The following is a 9,815-nucleotide window of genomic DNA, read 5'->3' as shown; positions in this document are numbered from 1 at the left end:
GGACTTGAAAGAGTGTGACCTAAAACCTAGGAGAAGGAAGGAAATCATAAAGATTAGTGTGATGGAAAATGAAATAAAGAATGGAAAAATGGTATCAGTGAAACACTAGTTGAATCTCAGAAAAGATCAGCAAACTGACAAATCTTTAGCTAGACTGACCAAGGGGGAAAAAACATGGAAATAAATAAAATCAGAAATGAACATGGGCTGTGTGATGATAAGCAAATACTGAGTAAACACAAAGGTCTTAATTAGCTCTATCTGATCAGAAAAAAAAAAAGGAAATGAACATGGAGACAGTTCTACCGATGACACAGAAATAAAAAGGATGACAAGAGGTTACTATGAACAACTGACTCTACACCAAACAGATAATTCAGATTAAATGGATAAATTCCAGGAAATACACATATTATGAAAACTGATTGAAAAATACAAAACCTAATAAAACCCATACTAAATAAATAAATTGAGTCAGCTATCAAAAGCATCTCAACAAAGAAAAACCCAATCGGCTGGCTTCCCTGGTGAATTCTACCAAACATTTCAAGAGGAATTAACACCGATTTTTCTTCAGACTCTACCAAAAAATAGAAGAGGAAGAAATACTTTCTAACTCTTTCTATAAGGCCCGTTTTATCCTAATACCAATACCAGACTAAAAAATCAGAGGTAAAGAAACTACGGGCCAATATCCCTTATGAATATAGATGCAAAAATCCTCAACAAAATACCAGTAAACTGAGTCCAAAAATTTATTTAAAGGGTTACACACTAGGACCCTGTGAGATTTATCCCAGGAACGATTCAACATTAGAAAATCAATCAATATAACACACCATATCAACAGAATAAAGGGGAAAAGCCACTAGATCACCTTTCATAAAGACAGGCAGCAAACTAGCAACATAAGGAAGCTTACTCAACATGACAAAGGACATTTAGGAAAAGCTCACAGTGAACATCAAATTCCATGATAAAAGGCTGAAAGTTTTTTCCTTAATCAGGAACAAAACAAGGATGTCTGCTTTCACTGCTGCTATTCAGTATTTACTAGTAGTACTGGCCAGAGCTGTTAGGTAAGAAGAAAAAGGAGGCATTCAAATTGGGAAGGAAAAAGTAAAACTCTGTTCACAGATGATGTGATTCCCATGGGTTGAAAATGCTGAAGAATCCACAAAATAACTTAGTATCAGAGCTAATAAAGTTAGCAAAGTTATAGAGTACAAAATCAACACTCAAAAATCAGTAGAGTTTCTACACGAAAGCAAGGCACTTCCTGGAAAGAATATTATGGGGAAGGGTCTAGGTGTCAGAGCACATGTAAGAATAAAATACCTGGGAATAAATTTAACAAGGGAGGTCAAACACATGCACACTGAAAACTACAATATTGCTGAAAGAAATTAAGGAAGACCTACAAAATGGAAAGACATCCTGTGTTTATGGATTGAAAGACTTAATATTGTTAAGATGCCAATACTACTCAAAGTCATCTATAGATTCATCGCAATTTCTATCGAAATTCTCACAGCCTTTTTTGCAGAAGTGGAAAAGATAATCCTCAAATGCATGTGGAATTACAAAGGACATTGAAGCCAGAACATACTGAATACAAAGAAAGTTGAAAGATCCACACATTTCACGAGCTACAGTTGTCAAAACAGCATAGTACTGGCAGGAGAACAGACATGTAGGTTAATGGTACAGAACTGAAAACCGAAATAAACTCACACACCTAGGGCCAGCTGGGCTTTGGCAAGGTTAGGAAGAATTCAACAAGTGGCACTGGGACAACTGTGTACTCAGATGCACATGAATGAAGCCGGAACCTTATCTCACACCATATGCCAAAATTTATCAAAATGGATCAACAATCTACATACAGGAGCTAAAACTGGTAACATTCTTAGAAAAAAACATAGGGATAAAGCTTCAAGACCATGAACTTAGGAAGGGATTCTTGGATACGACACCAAAAGCATGAGTAACAGAAGAAAAATTAGATAGGTTGAATTTCATCAAAAGTTAAAAAAAAAAAAATTGTGCACCAAAGACATTATCAAGAAAATGAAAAATTAACTTACAGGAGAAGATAATTTCCAGTCGTGTATCTGATAAGGGTCTAGTAGCCAGAATATAGAAAGAACTTCAACTCAACAACAAAAAGGAAAACAACGTAAGTTTTAAATGGGTAAAGGACTTGAATAGACATTTCTCCAAAAAAATATATACATCTCTTTCATAACATGAAAATACGCCCAACGTCTTTAGTGTTCAGGGAAATTAAATCAAAACCACTTCACACCCACTAGAATGGCTGTAATTTTTAAAAAGGAAAATAACAGGTGTGGTGGGGCTGCAGAGAAATGAGAACTCTCGAACACTGCTGGTGGTCAGGTAAAATGGTTCAGTTGTTGTGGAAAATATTTCAGTGGTTCTAAAACAGTTGAACAGAGTTACTATATGAGCCAGCAATTCTACCCATCAGTATGTACACAAGAGAACTGAAAACAGGGACTCAGACAAGTGCAAGTACAAGCATGTTCACCAAAAGAAGAAGCAACCCAGCACCCATCACCTGGATAAGCGGTTTACATACAAACAGCAGAGTGAAATCCAGCCACAAAAAGGCGTCAGATACTGATGACGTTACAACATGGGTGAACCTTGTCCAGTGATATTAAATATCCAGACTAGATAAACCTGCAAGATGGAGAACAGAGACAGAGGATGAGGGGAGAGACGGGGCTCAGACTTCTGTGGGCTAATGAAAATGTTTAATAACCAGATAGAGGGGGTGGTTCCCCTTTATGAATGCAACAAATGTCACTGAACTGTTCACTTTAAAATGTTCAAGTGGGGAAAGGCAGTCTCTTCAATACATGTTTGAGCTTTGCAAATATTAAATACTGTATATTAAGATAGATTAAAAAAAAGCTTCTTCTGTATAGCACAGGGAACTGCATTTGATATCTTGTAATAATATTTAATGAAAAAATATGAAAATGAATATATGTATGTACATGTTAAAAATAAAATTGAAGTTAAATTCATTTCTGGAAAAAAAAAAAAGGAAGAAATATTGGTGCTGGGAAAATGGGACAGCCACATACAAAAGAGTGAAACCAGGCCACTCTTCCATGCCAAATACAGAAATAAATTCACAGTGGATTAAAGACTTACATGTAAGACCCTAGACCGTAACACTCCTGGAAGAGAAACCCAGGCAGCACACCCTTTGTTCAGTCTTGGTGACATTTACTTTGGGTCTGTCCTTCAGGCAAGGGAAACAAAAGCAAAAAGAAACAAATGAGACTTCACCAAAAGAGCCATGACACAGCAGGCAGGGCCGTCTGCTGGACGGAGAGCACATGGGCTGACTGTGTCTTCTTGCTGATCTTTGCTGATCTTGGGCTGCAACACACAGCATTTCTGGCAGCTCTGCATCAGGCAAATTTGTAGATGCCGCTTTTCTGACAGAATTTGCTCATTTTATGTCTTTGTCTCACACTTTCTTAATTCTCACAGAATTTCAACTCCTCCACTAACAAAGAGTATGGCTCACTGCAGGCTCAGGTGCTGGTTAGCATTTTTTAGCAATAAAATATTTTAAGTTAAGGTGTGTACATTGTTTTTTTAAGACATAATGTTATTTCACACTTAGCAGACCATAGTACAGTGTAAATGCAACTTCTATATGCATTGGGAAACCAGAAAAGTATGTGACTTGCTTTATTATGATATTCATTTATTGCATTGGTCTGGAACCAAACCTGCAACAGCTCAGAGTTATGCCTGTATTTGCAAATGATATATCCAATAAGGGGCTAATATCCAAAATATTTTTAAAAACTCACACAACTTGATACGAAAAGAACAAAACATCTGATTAGAAAATAGGCAGAGTAAGTGAGCAGGCATTTTCCCAAAGACAAGCATAAGGCTGACCAGCACATGAAAAGATGCTCAATGCCACTGAACATCAGGAAAATAAAATTCAAAACCACTGTAAGATCCCACCTCACACCTGTCAGAACGGCTGTCATCAACAAGACAAGAAACCGTAAGTGTTGGCGAGGGTGTGGGGGAAAGGGGGCCCTCACACACTGCTGGAGGGACTGGAAATCGGAGCAGACGCTGTGGAGAACAGCATCTGATGGGCACTTTTGTGTTTCCCTTTCTAGTAGGTCCCAAAAGGGAAAAGACCATCCAGTAGGGAAGCTATTCCATGTGGTTTTTAAAGCATTTAGATAAAAAGGAGGGAGATTCGGGGCCAAACGGTTGGTCTTGCAATGAGGAAAAGGCAAACTGTGTTGGAGGACACTGTCCACTTGCTCAGTTTGGCCAGATCACTAACGGTATAACACATGGACAGAAAGCAGACACCACGGCTCCGGAGCTGGGCTGATGGCTGGACCACAGAGGAAGGAGGGACAGCTGAGGGTGACCCACGCTGCCTCGCTCTCTCTCTGGTGCCAAGGTGGGGGGGAGGGGTGGCAGGGTGGCCCCAGGACACAGGGGGAAGCACAGGGGTGGTGGGGCCCCCACCTCTTGGATGTACGGGAGGCAGTGAGGAGACCTGGAGAACTCACTGCCACGTCACCCCGCCCCCCTCCAGGTGTCTATTCCCATTTCTGAGGTGTCCGGGGCTTTCTGCTGCAGGAAGAAAGAGCCAGGAGGCACAGGGCTGCTCTGTCCTGGATTTTTAATTAAAAGGATGGAAGATTTGGACATGTTGGGGAAAGTCAGATTCTGTAGTTTTCACGTGAACCTGGGGCAAGAGAAAGCTTCTCCTCGTTGGCTTGCCACCCTGGTCCCCACAGCCACGTGTGCCCAGGTCAGGCAGCCTCCTGCCAGGTGCGTGAGACCTCCGTGGCTGGAGAATTTTCGGAAAGCTGGTTTCTGCTTCTCCCCATATTCTTTCTTGATCCTGTTTTATGTTCTCCTGCTGAACAAAGGCTCAGCCTGTCACCTGTGCAGATGCCACAAGTGGTCGAAGTCCCTCCTCAGTTCCGCACTTATTAGGGGAAGTGATGTCTCATCAGCGTGTATGATGTAAAACCAAATTAGCTCTTGTTACTTGTGTGGGCGTGCCGGGACGAAACCAAGTCTAACCTTGTATTAACAGACGGATCGATCGTGCCTGTCCCACACAGCCTCGTTGACGCTGGACGTGAAAACAAGGCTTTCCTGTACCCACTGCGGCTGGACGTGGTCCTGGAAACCAAGGAATGCGGCTCTGGGGCTGCAGTGACTGCTGTCTGGACGCGGCTCTGAGTAGACACCTAGCCCCTGGGGAGGAATGCTCGCTCGTTCCCCGGCCCCGGCCAGCTTTGTGCTAGTTGGATGTGCAGTTAGTCAACACTGAGGCTGAAATAAAACTCAGTTTAACAAATGGTATCTTCAGCTGGCACTGCGGTTTATTTTGCTAGATTCCTATAATAAATGTTTCATGGCTCCATGTTTTTTCCCCAGAACCTTTGAGCCACAAGTGGTTAAAGTCACCCAGTCTGGTTTCTCACCTTGGTCTTCACAGCTGCCGACATTTTTCCATCAAAGAAACTGCCACACTAGTTTTAGGGCTTTATTATGGGATGAAATGGAGAACAGGAGACCCGAGGGAGCGTCTCCAGAGCAGGCTGCAAAGGGAGGGAGGGAGAGAGAGAGAGTGTGTGCGTGTGTGACCTTGAGGACAGGTCAACAGCGCTCACCAACCTGAGTAACAGAGAGAAAGGAGACTGAGAAAGAAATGAACAGAGTGTCAGGGACCTGTGAGGCCACCCACAAAAGCCGACACTCATTCCACTGGAGTCTCAGAAGGAGAGGAGAAAGGGTGGGGCTCAAGAGATATGTAAAGAAATAATGGCTGAAAACGTCCCAAATTAAGCAACATGAACCCCCAGAGTGAAAAAGCTAAAAGAGCCCCAAATAAGAAAAAGAAAAATCAGGCAAAGAAAACATCATAATTAAACTTCTGAAAACTACAAAGTCTTGAAAGCAGAAACTGCCCACAGCCCACAGTGCCCCCCATGCAGGTGCCAGGGGCCATCTCATCAGAAGCCACGGTGGCCAGAAGAAGTGGCACGTTTTTCAACAACTGAAATTTCTAAAAACCCATGAATCATAAATTCTACACCCAGTGAAAATATTCTTTGGGATGGAAGAGGAAATAAAAACTGTCTATCGAAGGAGAATGACCGGAATGGGTCACCAGCAAACCTACCCTCCAAGAACAGGAAAAGGAAATTCTCTAGCTGAAAGGAAAGGTTCACAAGAGAAAGTGTGAGCCTTCAGAAAGGGAAAAAAGACACTCAATGAGTAAAAATAGGGGTAAATAGAATATTCTTCCCATGAGCTTATTAAATCATACTTAATGGTTGAAGTAAAAATGTTAACATCACCTGATGCGGTGCTCAGTGTATGTTGAGAAAACACTTACAACGATTCCATTTAGAAAGTGGGAAGGGTAAAGGGGCCTGAGTAACAGTGTGGGTAAGACCTCGCCACCTGCGGACTGTGGTTAAGTTACAATGTGTGTTGCAACCGCTAAGAAAACGGTACAGAGTGGTATATCAGTAAATCAACATGGAATCCAAACATTTTCAGGTAATTCATGGGAAGGCAAGAAAAGAGAAACAGAAGAAAAAGAAACAGAGGAAGCATGAATATTAACAGCTTATTTCTAACAGCTCAAACCTGGAAGCAACCCAGTAGTGCTTCAGTGGGCTGAACGGGGTAACAAACAGAGGGACGTCCTGACTGGAGAACACGACTCGGTCATAAAATAGCACACTGTGGGCAACATGCAAGAGCTTGGACTGGCCTCGAGGGAGTTACACTGACTGAAAAAAGCCAACCACACTGTAGGAGTCTATTTATATGGGTCTTGAAATGGTAACATCGCAGAAATAGAGAACAGCCGGTGGTGGCCAGGGGTTAGGGACAGGAGGGTTGGGCACACAGCACGAGGGGGTAGGAGGTGGGTATGAGATCTGGTGGGAAGGAAAAAGGGGAACAGAAGACAGTGGGGGGAGACTGTGGTTATAAAAGGGCAGGAAGAGGGTTCTTTGTGCAATGGGACGGTTCTGTGTCTTGACTGTGGTTGTGGGTACACTAACCTACACGTGCAACACAACTGCGCAGAACTAAATGCTCACACACAAATGAGAGCATGGGAAACCGACGAAATCTGAGCAACAGACTCCATTTCTATCGACTTCCTGGTTCTGATACTGCACTATATGCAAGCGCCTAGCATTTAGGAGACTGGGGAAAGGCCTCATGGGTCTCCCTATGTTATTTTTGAATTATCTCTTGTAATGGACACATAACTTACATAGAACATTAGTGCCAGGTCCACAATATGATGATTCACTGTAAGTTTATGTTGTGAAATGATCATCATGTTGTCTAGTTAGCATTCACCACCACACAGTTATAATTTTATTTTCCTGCAATATTTTAAGATTTACTCTCTCAGAAACTTTCAAATACAGCTGACCCTTGAACAACACGGGTTTGAACTGCACAGGTCCACTTATACTTGGATTTTTTTTTTGATAAATATACAGTTGTTCCTCCAAATCCTCAGGTGCTAAATCCACAGATTCAACCAACCAGGGTACATGTGCTCTGCTTACTCCCTGCACTTGGCTGGATCTGCAGATGCAGGATCCCTGGAAACAGACAGCCCACTCCGGGACTTGGGCATCCGTGGATTCTGGTGTCTGCAGAGGGTCCTGGAACCAACCCCCTGGAGATTCCAAGGGACAAGTGTGTACAACACAGTATTATTTACTATAGTCACCATGCTGTACATTACATCACAAGACTTATTTAGAACTGAAAGTTTGTACCTTTTGACCCACTTTGCCTGTTTTTGTCCACCCCCTACCTCCTGCCTATGGTAACTACCAATCTCTTCTCTGTATGAGTTCATTTTTTGTTTGTTTAGATTCTACATGAGCTCATACGGTCTTTTGTCTTTATCTGATTTATTTCACTTAGCATAGTGCTCTCAAGGTCCATCCACGTTGTCACTAATGGCAAAACTTCATTCTTTTTTATGGCTGAATTTTACATATGTACATAACATTTTATCTATTCGTCCATCAGTGGACATTGGTTGACCTGTGCCCTGGCTGTTGGTAACATCTTATCTATTCATCCCTCGGGAAACACTGGTTGTTTTGTCTTGGCTGCTGTAAATGATGCTGCGGTGAACATGGAGGTGCAGATATTTTTCCAAGTTAGTGTTTCCATTTCCTTCAGATAAAAACCCTCAAGTGGGTCACATAGTCACTTTATTTTTAATTTTTGGAGGAATCTACATACTATTTTCCACAGGGGCTGCACCAATTTACATTCCAGCTAACAGTGCATGAGGGCTTCCTTTCCTCCACACCCTCTCCAGCACTTGCTACCTCTTGTCTTCCATGGACGGCCACTCTGGCTGGTGTCAGGTGATGTCTCACTGTGGTTTAGATTTGCATTTCCCTGATGATTAGCAATGCTAAGCATCTTTTCGTGGGCTTTTTTTTTTTTTTGGGCCATTTGTATGTCTTTTGAGAAAATTTCTATTCAGATCCTCTGCCCAATTTTCAATTGAGTATTTGGGGGTTTTGGGGATTGAGTTGTATGAGTTCTTTATTTTGGTTATTCACCCCTGAGCAGATGCACGGTCTGCAAACACCTCCCATTCTGCAGGCCACCTTTTCATTCTGACGGTTTCCTTTGTTGTGCAGAAGCTTTTTAGTTTGATGTCATCCCTTTCGTTGATTTTACTTTTGTTGCTTTTGCTTTTGTCAGATTCAATAAATCATTAACAAAACCTGTGTCAAGGAGCCTTACCCTTAGTTTTCCTCTAGGAGTTTTAAGATTTCAGGTCCTATGTTCACATCTTTAATTCACTTTAAGTTACTTTTTATGTAGGATAACGGTCAGTCTTATTCTTTTGCCTGTGGCTGTCCAGTTTTCCCAACACTATTTACTGAAGAGACTGTCCCTTCATATTGTATATTCTGGCCTCCTTTGTTGTAAATTAACTGACCACACATGCATAGGTTTATTATTTCTCTTAATACCATATGAACCCACAATTTTCTCTAAATAAAAACTTTTGATAAATGGGTCTTCCAGAAAACCGTTCATAAGCCCAATGCAAATACGATTTTCCCTCTTTTGGGGAAAAAGATGGGAATAAATTATTGTGGTAATAATGATTTTCCAGTAAATCACAGCAGAGTCTCTGTACATATTTCTCAAGGAAAAATTCCACATGATCACAACTGGAGCAGAAAACGCGTCCAGAGCCTGTGCAAACTCACTCTTTGTAAGTTCTTAACAGTTACTCTTTAAAGTTGTTGCTAAAAATCAAAAAGGAAGCTGCCCATTAGACACACCTCAAAGAGGTCAGGTGTAACTTCCTCTTTTAAAAGAGCACCAGGTTGCAAGAAATAATCTTATTCTCCTCCTAAAAGTCAGGGGCTCAGATTGGCTCAGTCACATGGGAAAAGAAGAAACTTCACGTCCCCATCAGATTTACGAAGCTACAAGTAAGGGGTGGAGACCCATGTAATAATAGATGAATACTGTGTATCACTATCTGAAACAGAGATAAAGGAGCAGCAGAGGCCACATCGGTTTCCAGGTGTCTTCGTGCTCAGAAATTCTTATGAGGCATGTTATCAGTTTAGCCCAAAGAAAGCAGGGACCCCTTATGTGGCACACACAATGCTGGGGAGACAGATTATTCCTCCATCTCCAGATAAAATGAACCACAGGTGTTTTCCAAGTTGATGCAATCTGTGTAG

The 9,815-nt window shown here is 41.8% G+C and overlaps 1 non-coding gene across 1 annotated transcript; it reads left to right on the top strand.

Annotated features, from left to right (window-relative positions):
- The first annotated feature begins 206 nt into the window (after positions 1-206).
- On the top strand, positions 207-267 carry LOC141573967 (small nucleolar RNA SNORD44). Its single transcript, XR_012500461.1, has one exon. It is a non-coding gene; the product is annotated as a small nucleolar RNA SNORD44 (small nucleolar RNA).
- The last annotated feature ends 9,548 nt before the right edge of the window (positions 268-9,815 follow it).

The sequence above is a fragment of the Camelus bactrianus genome, chromosome 18 (genome assembly GCF_048773025.1).
Source record: "Camelus bactrianus isolate YW-2024 breed Bactrian camel chromosome 18, ASM4877302v1, whole genome shotgun sequence".
NCBI lineage: Eukaryota > Metazoa > Chordata > Mammalia > Artiodactyla > Camelidae > Camelus > Camelus bactrianus.
Note: the sequence above shows the minus strand (reverse complement) of the source record. Positions and strands in the feature narration are given on the sequence as shown.